The sequence below is a fragment of the Patagioenas fasciata genome, chromosome 1 (genome assembly GCF_037038585.1).
Source record: "Patagioenas fasciata isolate bPatFas1 chromosome 1, bPatFas1.hap1, whole genome shotgun sequence".
In the NCBI taxonomy this organism is placed as follows: domain Eukaryota; kingdom Metazoa; phylum Chordata; class Aves; order Columbiformes; family Columbidae; genus Patagioenas; species Patagioenas fasciata.
Genome location: NC_092520.1, coordinates 31,952,039 through 31,964,356, shown reverse-complemented (window position 1 = coordinate 31,964,356; position 12,318 = coordinate 31,952,039).

The following is a 12,318-nucleotide window of genomic DNA, read 5'->3' as shown; positions in this document are numbered from 1 at the left end:
ATGTGTAACTCCCCTGTTAGTACAGATCTAGAGTTGTCTTTTTTACCTTGCAGGTTCACATTATTGACTGATTATCTTACTGATCCACTATACCATGTAGCACTGCTACCTGCTACATCATGTCCCATTTTGGACTCATTAATTTAATGTCTTCCTTAATGGACCACATAGCTCTCCACAGAATTCCACCTTTTGGAATTTAGGATATTTTTTTCATTTTATCAAGATTCATTTTAATTTTCAACCTGTCCTTCAGAGTGCTTGCACAGCACTCTGCTTCATGTCATCTGCAAATTCATATGTACTTTCAGTTCATTAAGAGTCCAGAAAAAATACCTGGTCAGTGAGGTCAGGGCAAGCTTCTTCAGGACTCTATCCTTTTCAGTATGACAAAAAAACACTGATATATTCTTTCAACTCAGTTTAAATTTATATTCTTCCAGCTTGCTGTTGCAGCTACTGTCTTTTTACAACCCTCGCAGTAATCTGATTTTCCATTCTCTATATAGATTGCTTTGTCTCATATGCAAGTCTAAAGGACAGTGGGAAGGAGACTGAATTAACAGTGAAGTTCAACAGATGTTTTTGCTAAACAAGCAAATCTGCAGCAAGAAGAAAGGAGTTGTACATCCTCACTGAAGTCACCACAGCACTGAGCAAAGGAAAGGTCATCACTGAAATCTGAAAGGACACAGCAATCTGATGAGATCACTGTTCTTTGCTTGAGAGCATTAGCCCAGCCTTGTGAGGTTTGCACAGGCAACACGTAAGTCCAATTCCATTACAAATAAGAGTGTTGAAAAAAGAGGTGTTGGCTACTTACAGGGTACTTAAGGTATATTTCATAGAATCATACAAATATTGGAAGGGACATCAGAAAGTCATATAACCCTGTCTCCCACTCAAAACAGGACCTACACCAATGCAGAATTAGCACTTCTAGCCTCATCCAGCCAAATCCCAAAAACCTCCAAGGGTGGAGAATGCATAGACATTTCAGGGATCTGTTCCAGCTTTCTAATGATTGAGTACTTCCTAATCTCCAGTCCCGTTTGTTTGGTCCCATGATGTTGATCTCTCCACTTCAGACAGACAGCAAAACGCAACCATGATGGAGGTGGGTGTTGGTGTCTCTGAATAAAACTAGCATATTCACAAATGTTAAAAGCTTGTAGGATCAGAGATGTACCAGCAGCTGTTACTACGAAGGCAAGTTGCTTCAGAAGACTATGTGCTGAAAGGTGGTGATTGAGCACTTCTGCACATTTTCTATCATCTCTATAGCCTGTGAGCCAGCTCCTCTAGACCTGCTGTCACACCTTTGTCTGCAGGAAGCTCAAGAGACAGTGAAGATGAGATCTGGTAGTTGTCTAATGGATGGAAATACAGGGTAACATCTTCTGAGTGATAGCTGCAGTGAAGGTGGCTGTAATGTTGTGCTCAGCACAGTGACAATCCTGTTGCCCTGCTGAGTTCTTCATACCTGTTTTCCAGAACAAAAACATTCCTTAGAGACAGAGGGGCTTAAAAACCAAGATATATTTTGTATGTGTGCCCTCCAGCAGTATTTAACGTTTCTCTACCATATCATACAGTGGCATCATTGACCTTTATGATATTGACAGTACTGTGCCATCATTGATCTTCATGGTATTGACAGTACTGTTGAGGTCTCTAGCATTCTCATAATCTTTTACTGCCAATTCATCCTGAGATGAAATGATTAGCAATTGATCAGCCTCTTTTACCACACAACAAAACAAAACAAAACAAAACAAAATTCACCCCTTTCATTCAACTTCTTTGGTCTTCTTCCACAAGGCTGAGAAAAACAACAGTGCCACAGGAAATATGAATATAAATATGAATAATTCACTCCAAAGGTATGATAAAAACTGTAAAATATATATATTGCATTTTTAAAGTTTCATAAAACTACCAAGAAATCCCTGTGGCTTTTAGGTTTCATATACATCATATAAAGCAGAACAGAAGTTATAACTTGATCATACAGAATAAAAAAAATATTTTTCAAAGCATCCAATAAAGAAATGTATGCAATATAGGTACCTCCTTTTTTCATTTGCTTTGCTTCAAAAAAAACGGAAAAAGTTATAAAGAACATAAGCTCAAATATTCAAAGGTGCTGGCTTATTTTTGGGAAGTGTGTAATGTCCTCAAATATGACTTTTGGCAGTAGGTATTCATGAGAACTTTGTGCCTTATATGAAATTTGCTGTTTACTTCTCAGGACTTTTCTAAAGTTTCACAGAATGAAAATGATGTTTCTGATGAAGTCTGTAAAGCCTGGCTAAGGTTTGCTGTGAGAGGGTAGGAAATGGGCATTCGCCAGCCCCGGGGAGAAGGCAAAGGTAAAAAATCCAGAATGACCAAAATGAAAACTTTATTTTTTCCAACAAAAATAATTTCCTATTAAAATCAGTAACGTGTCAAGACTGATGAATTTCATTCTCTCATGTTTTGGCAGAAGGAATTATAAAATGCGCAGGATAAAGCAGCAAAACTATGGCTTTTCTGTCAAATAGCCTAACACGAGCACCAAGCTTGCTTTTCCTTTTCCACTTGCACTGACAATACTGAGGGTAGCTCTGTCAAAATCCAGAAAATGACAGTCATACCACAGTGCAGGAGGACAAGGAGACAAGGCATCTATTCCTTGATTTTAATTTTAAAATGTTTACGCAGTGCAGATCTTTCTTCTGGTTGTTCCTCTCCACTAAAAGAGCCAACATTAGGAATGAAAATTCAACCCTCAGCCTGTTTTTCGGAAAACTGTCATTGCAGTTGGTGTTAGTGTGGTGAGTATTTAAACTCTGTGAAGAAATGCACTGATTCTTCTTGGGTATGATCTTCGTTAACATTTAGAAAATAGGCAAGGTTTTTTCTCGGTAAATGCCAAGAAAAAAAATGTATTTGATTTTTCCCCTACAACACACACCTCCCTTCCTAGTATTTTGTGCTGTAATTACACTTCAAATGAAAGCATGGCACGGGTCACCATATTGAAAATGCCTCCTCAAATATCAATGACTGTTTCCTATTCTGGGTTGCATTACAGACAAGAATGCTGCAGCAATCCTTTTCATGAGGGAAAAATATAGAGACCTTTATATAGCACTATAAATGATGTCTCTCCAGAGTGAACAGCAGCGTTTCTCAAATAGCTGCTAATAAGACTAAATACGGTAGAGCATTGCAGTGAATCACAGCGTTACGCTGGGTTACACAACCTGCTAAGGTCACTTACATAAAGAAGTGAACAAATGAAGTGCAAGCAAGCTCCTCTGTTAATTAATTTGTAAGGCATGCAAGTGGCATTTAAAGGGAGAACTTCTTATGGCTGGTTGTCGCAATAGGATGCGAAACTCTTACAGCTTGTGTAATTGTTCTCTGAGTTTCCTGAGCTCATGTGAAACAACCACTGGCTCCACATGCTGTCAGGACTGACGCTGCTATAATAGAAGCCCCCTCAGCCCTCCCTTGGATCCTCATTGGCCTTGGGCATAAGGGAGATTGCTGCTATGGCTCAAATTATTCAGCTGACTGTAAAAGTTATTGGGGGGGGTGAATGGGGGACAGGGACAGACCACAAAAAAGGAGAAAGTAAACACTCTAATAAATGTAATACTGTGAAAAATGGGATCAAGAATCTGTTCCAGTAATTTCAGAAAGTCTTGCCCCTTCCTGTCCCTGAATATTACTGACCTAGTTGCCTCTCTAAAAATCATACTTCTACCCATTTGTGCTGTTTAGTAAGAGAAGCCAAATTCTGTGTTGTTTGTGGTGTCTGAATTGCCTTTCCATGTTTTCTGTGTTTCAAAGCCATTCAGAATTTTCCACTGGAACAGGAAAAGAGGATCCATAACATCCAATAATAGGTGTAGCTTGAAAATTGAGATGCATTAGAAACATGTCTGATATTATGAAATGTGAGAATACCTGTGTGTGAAGCATTTCATTTTTTGTCCTTTAAGGAATTTATATACCTAGACATTTGTGTAGAAAGATTCAGATTCTCTGCAAGAAGGAAGTATATCAAAGACCAGCTGATTATTTAACAAGAACAAGTTTCATCTTGCATCCATTAGTTCCAGCTAAGCTTATAACAAATTAGGCAGTGAGTTAATTACTAGCATTGTGCATGACAATGCAAATTGGATGTTTACTTTACAAGCACTGTGGTATTTCCCCACATGATCAAAAGGGAAGAGAACTACTATACGGAAGTTTTTCAGCTTAGGCTCTGTATTTGCAACCTGTCTAGTCACGGTTATATTTCAGAGGCATAACAGATGCCCAGAAGGACTGAGATTTTTTTTTAATTCTGTGGCAAAGCTTACTTGTTTCAGACCTTCTCTGTGCTCTGAGGGGTGTTGAGGAGGATGCTGCTCACTGGAGAAGAGATAGATAAACTTTATATTAAAAAGTGTGAATTGTTGAGGTGTTTTAAAGGTGGTGTTTCCATGCTGGACCAGGGAAAAGCATCCTTAGAGCCTAGCTCAGCTCTTCAGGGAAATGTGAGCAGCTGCTACTATTGATCCAAGCCAGGAGTAAAGGAATAACACAAAACGGCTCATGGGCCAGTATCTCATAGACATCCTTAGGATAGAGGAGAAAGGTGTGAGATGGACATCTGCTAATCCTTCTCAAAGGATCGGGATATAATTGCTGTTTACACAGCATGTTCTGTTGCATTTTCCTTCATTTCTGGCTGTGCTATCTTTCACTTGTTTTGCAGAAATCTTCAAATGCTTGTGAGTGGAGGGACTCTGCCTGCTAAGGGTGCCCAGAGATAACGCATTTCATTTTCTCAGATGCTGAGAGATGGGACAGGAACCCTTTGGGATGACTGCACTGTTTGTCAGAATAGACCCTGGATTCCTCAGTCCTTTTTGTTGCTGCCAGCCACAGCAGAAGGTTTCAGTGTGATTTATTGAATGACTGCAATTTAGATTGGTGAAAATTATTGTGAGCTCCCTCACATCGTTTTCCTCTCTCTGGTAAGCACTGTGATGCTTTTTATTCACCTTTGGAAAGAGCTCTCCTTGCTTGGAGACCTCATGGCTTGCTCTTCTGACTGTGGAGGGTCCCTCCAATTATTTCAACAGCTCAGGGATTTCCCTGAAGAAGTTTAACAGGTTTTCACACACTATTTTCATCACCACAGGAAAAGCTAATCACTCAGCAGTTCAGGGAAGCAGTGGGAAAGACAAATTTCTAGATTGTTGTTGTTGTTGTGGCCAAATGTGTACAATTTAGAATAGATTTGAATTTTGCATAAGAAAACCCAAAATAATAAGAACACAGTGTACAGATTACATCCCATCCAAGAGGATCAGCTAGTTGTTTATAAGAAGCTGTGGCTTGTCACATCTCTTCACTCTGTTCGAAGTGTTATATTACAAACAAGTCAGATAACAGTGCTGGTGAGAGCACAGTCGTATGTCGCTGTGGTATCTGAAGGTGCTGGGGCAGGAAATATTTAACTCACACTAGAAATTCTTTCATTCATAGACTATAAACTCTTTCAGGTTGGAGCCTGGCACCCTCATCATGATCCAGTATACATGAACTACAGTATAAATTTTAAAAAAGAAAGAGTTTAATATAAAACGCATCAGTAGCATGAGGAAGCCTAAGAATAGGTTAAAAATATTGCAACATAACAATGGAGTATGACAAACTCCTTAAGTCTGTCATAGTTTATCACTGTACAATAATTAACCTCATTATGGGGTAAGAGATGCTTTTTCAGTATTTCCGCCTGCAAGGGTTTGGAGAGGGAAGGTTTTCAGTCTGTGGGTCTTTGGAGAGGCAATGTCATAAGGAAACAATCTCAGGCAGGATGATAGAGATGCTGCTGGAGGTACCTTTTTCCAAATTTCTCATTTACTGGAGTTTACTTAAAACAGAGAATCTATCTGACTACTTTCTTATATATATATCCTGCTGGCTCCTGGCCAGGCCTCAAAATATGACTTGAAGCATTTATATTCTGGAAGGATCGAAAAAAAAGTTTATTTTGGCAAAGTCATGCGCACGAACAAGCCCAACAGTTTGGGTAATTTGTCTTCCTAAGTTTTAAATATAAGGCAGTATAGAAATTCAAGAGAGGCAGCTAAAGAGAGAAGTAATCTGCATGAGCAATAAAAAGATAAGAGAAGAAGAAATGTAATTAGTTTGCCTAGCTCTTTTTCACTTGAGAAAGAGGGGTTTGTTTCAATTTTCCATTGTTTAAAAACTGTGCTGAAAGGTGTCAAACAGCATGAATCCATTTTTTCACAATTTCATCTTGCCTCAGAACCATTACAGCAGCAGGTCTAGATGAAGGGTGGAAAGAGAGTAGTGCAAACAGCAAAAAACAAGCAGGGGGTGACCTAAAGAGAAACAACTGCCAACATTTTTGCAGCAGAGAAGAAGAAAAAGTGAAGAACAGGCAGGACAGAAAGATATATGGTCCGTTCCTTCTCCCAGGCACCATGGCTGGGTTTAAGAAATTATGGTTGTTACATTTGAACCATAAATTATCAACCTTAAATCTGTGAAGAGTACATCTGATATCACTTGAAGGCATGTTTATTTCATTTTTTAACATCCTCAAAAATGCCATGGCTCAAGTGAGAAAAATCCAGGATTTTTCTCAAGCTCTGTGAGGAAAAGTCTGCTTTCTCCCCTGGAAAGTAAAGGGGAAACTCAAAGGTCAGATTTAGCAGAGTCCTGAAAATAATGAATAAAAGATTAAAAAGTGCTTGGCAGAGAGTCTGTGTTAATCAGTGTCTTCTCATGTGGGCATGTTTCCTCCAGCAAGCCTGTAAACTTTGATTTTGTGTAATTGGGAGGTTAAAGGTTCTCCTAATTAACATCCACTTCTATGGGGAATGTATCACCTCGTTTCCAATCATAAAGGTGAGTGTTTTCTGAAATGCTGCTAATTCTGAGGTAAATTTGCCATTTGGAGTAAAATACAACTGCGGAGCCAAATGAAGCCTCAGAATCACAGCTTTTGTCAGTCTAAAAGGTAAGGTTAGATGGCTACATTTTATGACCTTTTCTTTTATGACTATGGAGAAAGTAAAATGGAAATGAAGAACAATTGGTCAAATGTGTCTATTTAACAAATCATTTAATGATTGTGATTTTTTTTTTCCTGGTTAGTTGCTTTAGTTGCCGTACAAACTCATTAAAGAAACCCTTAAAATCAAATCACTTGCCTTAAAATGTAGGGGAATAAAGGTGAAATTGCAGTCACTTCTGGAAGAGATAGCTAGGTTGCCTGAAATACATTTTCTGATTTGCATTCTGACTCTGGGTCCTGAGACAGAGAAGCAGAGACTTCTACATGGGACTTCAGAAGACCAATCTGCTGAATAAATCTGAAGATCGGAGAGGTTCACTAGAAATAGCTCTCAACAGAGATTTACCAGCTTTTATTTCATATGTTCAGCACATCCCCAGAGAACTCTATCTTCTACACATTAAAATTGATCATACTGTGCTTTTTCCTTTTCCCATATTTCTCCTATCTGGAGTACAGATGTAGGTGAAGGTGTTATACTTGTAAATCAATGAGAGACATAATTATTTTCCCTTTTATAGATCACATGGACTTCTTCTCCAAAGTCATACATCACAGAGAAATTTGCTGCAGGCTAACATATACCAGTACTGTGGTTTAACTACAGTTACTTGATAGATCTGGGATGGAATTAAAATATAATTTCAGAGTTGCAGGACTGAAATCTGAATTATGGCCTAAACTCTGCTAGTCGTATTGATTCTGAGTGATGCAGGGTTAGACAATTGCAATAGCTTCATTTTTTGTTCAAGACCAAAACAGAAGCTATATTGCCAAAGCGTATTTTCCAGGGATAGAGTCTGGGAGAAAGAACTAGAAGCTGGTGCCATCTTGCAGTCACAAGGTCTTATGCTGAAATGTGTTTCATGTACACATGATGAATTTGGTGTAAAAAAACCAAGGAATATACCTGTAAAAGGAAAGTTAGTTTTAAGAAAATGTAGTAAGCTAACAGAGTCGTGACAGCCTGCCTTTTATACATAGCTATATTACATGTGATCCCTCTAAAGCAACATGTTTTGGTTGGTCACAAAACCTTTAGCCTTCAATAGCAACAGTTGTACTAAATGCAAGACCATGTCTTGCCTGCAACACAAGCTATCACATTCCCACCAGACTTACCGTCTGTCCCACTGTATTCAAAATCTCACATCCTCACCTTCCAGGAGCTCAGTTGCCCGAGCTGGAGGAGACCAGAACACAAAATGCTCCAAAACAAATACTACCTGATCGGTATCTCCACACTCATAGCTCAGTGGAGGTGTGTAGAGTGTGATACTCCATCATACAGAAGATATAACTTTATGAGGGAGTTGGTAAAGGCAGTCTCAAGGCACTGAGATCAAAGTCTGTAGGAAATAAGAGCAAGTGCACAGGACACCTCACTCTGTTTTTAGTGCAAAGCTCAATTCTTTGTTCTTGTTTCTCTAATGGGAACAAACAGCACACAAAAAGCAGGAATAGCAAGAGCAAAAGAGAAATTGCGCTGTCTAATGGGTTACTAGTAGACCATCACACGTGAGATTGATGCCTGGTATAAGAAACTGAAAAGATATTTTCAGCATCAAGAAGATCAAATGGACTTGGATTTAACCCTTCTCCAATGCATTATGTTGTTAAAGGAGATAATTTGAAAATTATGGTTTGACAATTGAAAACTTGTCAAAGACTGTGTTGGAGAAAGCTTCATTAAATTAGTGGCCTTATGGACTGAAGACCCAACTTGTCTTTTAGTGAGAGCTGTCTTTTTGAGCTACATCTGCTGCCATGGTACAAGGACAGAACTGAATTTTTAAAGTCACAAGACCTTGCCTCAATCTCTTCAGTGCTACTGCATGACTGAGTAGAGCAGGAAAAGGGTAAAATTAACACTGTTTTAATCTTGAGGGTAAAAGTAAGTAGCTGAAATGCTTCAAAGCATATTGGGAATGAGAAGTTTTAATGAAAGTGAAAAAAACATACCATCACTGTGGGATGGAAGAGTTTCAAGGGACTACAGAGATCTGTCAACCAAAGTTTCTAAATCCTGCCTACACAGTTAACAAGTATAACTTCTGTCTCAGAGGACTAACCCATCTTGGCAATTAACTCAGTATGAGAAGACAAGATATTCTAAAATAAATATAAGAAAATAAAAAGCCTTGGTTCCAGGCCATCATGAAGGAACCAAAAGGGTGGCATTTGGTTCAAAATCAAGACACTTTAATTTAGCTGTCCATGTCCAAAACAACTTCATTCAGATGTTTATGCATAAGTTGGTTTTCTAAGCTCCTGTTACAATCAGTGAAAAAGCTTCACAGTTGATGAAGCCCAGAGAGTGACTCTTCTGACCACCCACCTAGGACTATTTGATTGCCTTAACTATTGTCATCTGAGATGCCCTGGTGTCTCTGAGGTAACCCTATGGAGCTGACAAATATCACATGGGACCTATGAGAAACTTTTTGGATTGGTAGATGGATACCAAGCAGGACACAAAATAACATTTCAAATGGCACTAGACACCTCTGTTGAGACACCTGAGTTTGTCCAGGAGAAATAACCTGCCTTGTGAGCTGGATCCTTGCCTCTGCTGGCAGTACTAAACAGAGGTGGCCCACATGCAGTTATCTGAACAGAGACACCTGGTGCCATTCGGGATGGCTGGAGTCAACTGGGAGCCTCTGGCTGCTGGTGTGAGAAGGCTGAGTTTCCCGAAGGTCCCTGCATCATGTCTATGGAGATGTCTCAGCTACTGCATGTGAAATGGCACTGGATGTTAACAGGCAGTCCCCATTGTGCTGGGAGCTTTCATGTCTCGCTCCCATTCAGGCACTTCCACATGCATTGGAGTATCACGTACCAATCCAGTCCCTCCTTAGCTGTGAATTCCATTCAGGCTCTTGATCAAATTATTGTGGTGTAACAATTAAGCTAAAAAGTCTGTGTGGCAATGTGTTGCAGGTTAGCTAAAGCCTCTGTCACAAGGTGGTAAACAGTTAAATCCTCAGCATTTGCTATGGTTCCTTTTACAAAACATACACAGGTAGCACAGTTTGGTTGCTTGTCTGATAACTTCAGTATGCATTTGAAGTTGATGGTCCAACATTTATCACTTTGTTAAAAAGAACAGGTCCAATTGTGAGGTTCTACAGGCTCCTGAAATTTGCTTTCATGAGTGCCACTGATAAACTACGCAATATGTTTCAAGAATAGGCATTGGAGAAAATCTATGTCTGTTTGAATTAGAGGACAATGTCAAGAAATATTTTTGGAACAAAAGAAGCTCTAGCACTGGTATAGATTACATACTAGATGGGCATTTTAATAGTGGTGCTGAAAATGCAAAGATGCTAACAAAATTTTATGGACTCTGTTCAGAAGGAATGTTACGAAGTATGTTGCTGGAGTATGTCACATTCCCTTATTTAATGGATAATAGATGACAAATAGTCCTATAACTGTCAGTTCTGCACTACTTGCAATCAAGAGTCGGTAACTGTATTTCACTTTCATCAGGAGCATAGTTTCCCAATAAAGCCTGCAATATCAGCTGGAATGTGCAAGATCTTGAAAGTGCTTCTGTGCCAATATTCAAAAGTGCAGTGGGCTGACCTGAAAGTCATTTCAGTATATCTGCTACAGGCAAAGTAACAGATCAGTTCTCCTAGGGATGCATACATAGAGAATTAGGATATAGGAATGTAATTAATGAGAGTCATTATGTGTTAAGGATATAGCTGTTATCAAATAACTCTGATTTCTTTTTTTTAATGAGATTACAAGTTCTGTTGGCAATGGTCATTGCAAAGATGTGGTATTATTCAGACCTCTACAAAGTGTTTGGTTTAATACCACACAATATGGTGATTAATAAAGGAACTCTCTATGGTATCAACAAAGTACACATTGAGTGGCTCAATACTCGGTTGTCTCAAAGATCTCAAAAAATTATTGTCACCAGTGGTCTTTATCAGACAGTGTTACTTCTAGGAGCTTCTGTAGAGTTTGGCGAGGAATTTTATTATGTCCAAAAGTCTCACTTGTTTAGGAAGCTAATACAAAGCCAGTAGTGGTACAATACTAAATACGGTCAAGAACAACAGGATTGCCAAAACCAGACAGGTTAACCTCATGGTATGGTAGGCAAAAACCTAGCCAAACCAAATTATTCATTTAAAAGAAAGCAGCACAAATCATTCTTGCAGAAGGAAGTTCTGTACCCTGGAAAGCACTGACTGTAAATAGCATTAGCGTCTAAGGAAAACTGAACATGAGCTCCTGTATGATACAGACGCAAAAAGTGCTAATTCAATTCTTGTGAGTATAAACAACGGAATAGTGAGTAGGAGGAGGAAATTGACTTTTCTTTCTATGTGACATTATTGGGACTGATGTATAATAATGTATACAGTCGTTGTGTCAACATTTTGAAAGGAAAGTTGAAATACTGCAGAGGATATAGAAATAAGCCACAGATATGTTTTGATGGCTGAAAGGGGAGAAAAAAAAATAAAGAGAGAACATCGAGAGCTCAATCTGTTTATCTTATCAGACAGATCAAAAGACAGCTTGATTATAGTGTGTAAGAACCTTCATGGAGCGTAAATACCAGTTACTGAATGGCTCTTTAATCTAGCAGAAAAAGGCACATCAAGAACTAGTGGCTCAGAGTGAAGTCAAATTCCAGTGCGAAATTAGACACAAACTTCTAACAGGGAGGGTGATTAGCTACTGGATCCAAAGAAGCTGATAAATTCTGTGTCACCTCTTTTTTCACACTCAAGGATAGATGCCCTTCTCAAAGCACGTTTAATAAAACGTAAACGATCTGACTTAGCATGGATGTAACAGTGTTAAAGCTACTGGATCAGGAAACTGATCATGGTAGATGATCAGATGGTCTCTTCGAACCTTGATGACTGTGCATGTCAGGAGTACATCTTCCACTACTGAGTCCAACCCTACTTCTAATTTTTCTACAATTTCCTCTAGAAACCCTGGTAAAGTTCATTCTAGTACTGTTAGCAGATATGTGGGGTTAACACACCCTCCTTGGAAAACAGCAGGGGTGATGCAGAAGAAAAGATGGAGGAACAATTAACCCAGGCATTCCTCCTGAGGAAACAGGAGAGCAAGTAGACAGAACATGATGGAGATCTGACCACTTTTCAGTGCTCACCAGTACAACAGTCACCTATGAGCTGTAGCAGGTTACTACTTAAATACTGAGGTCAATACAA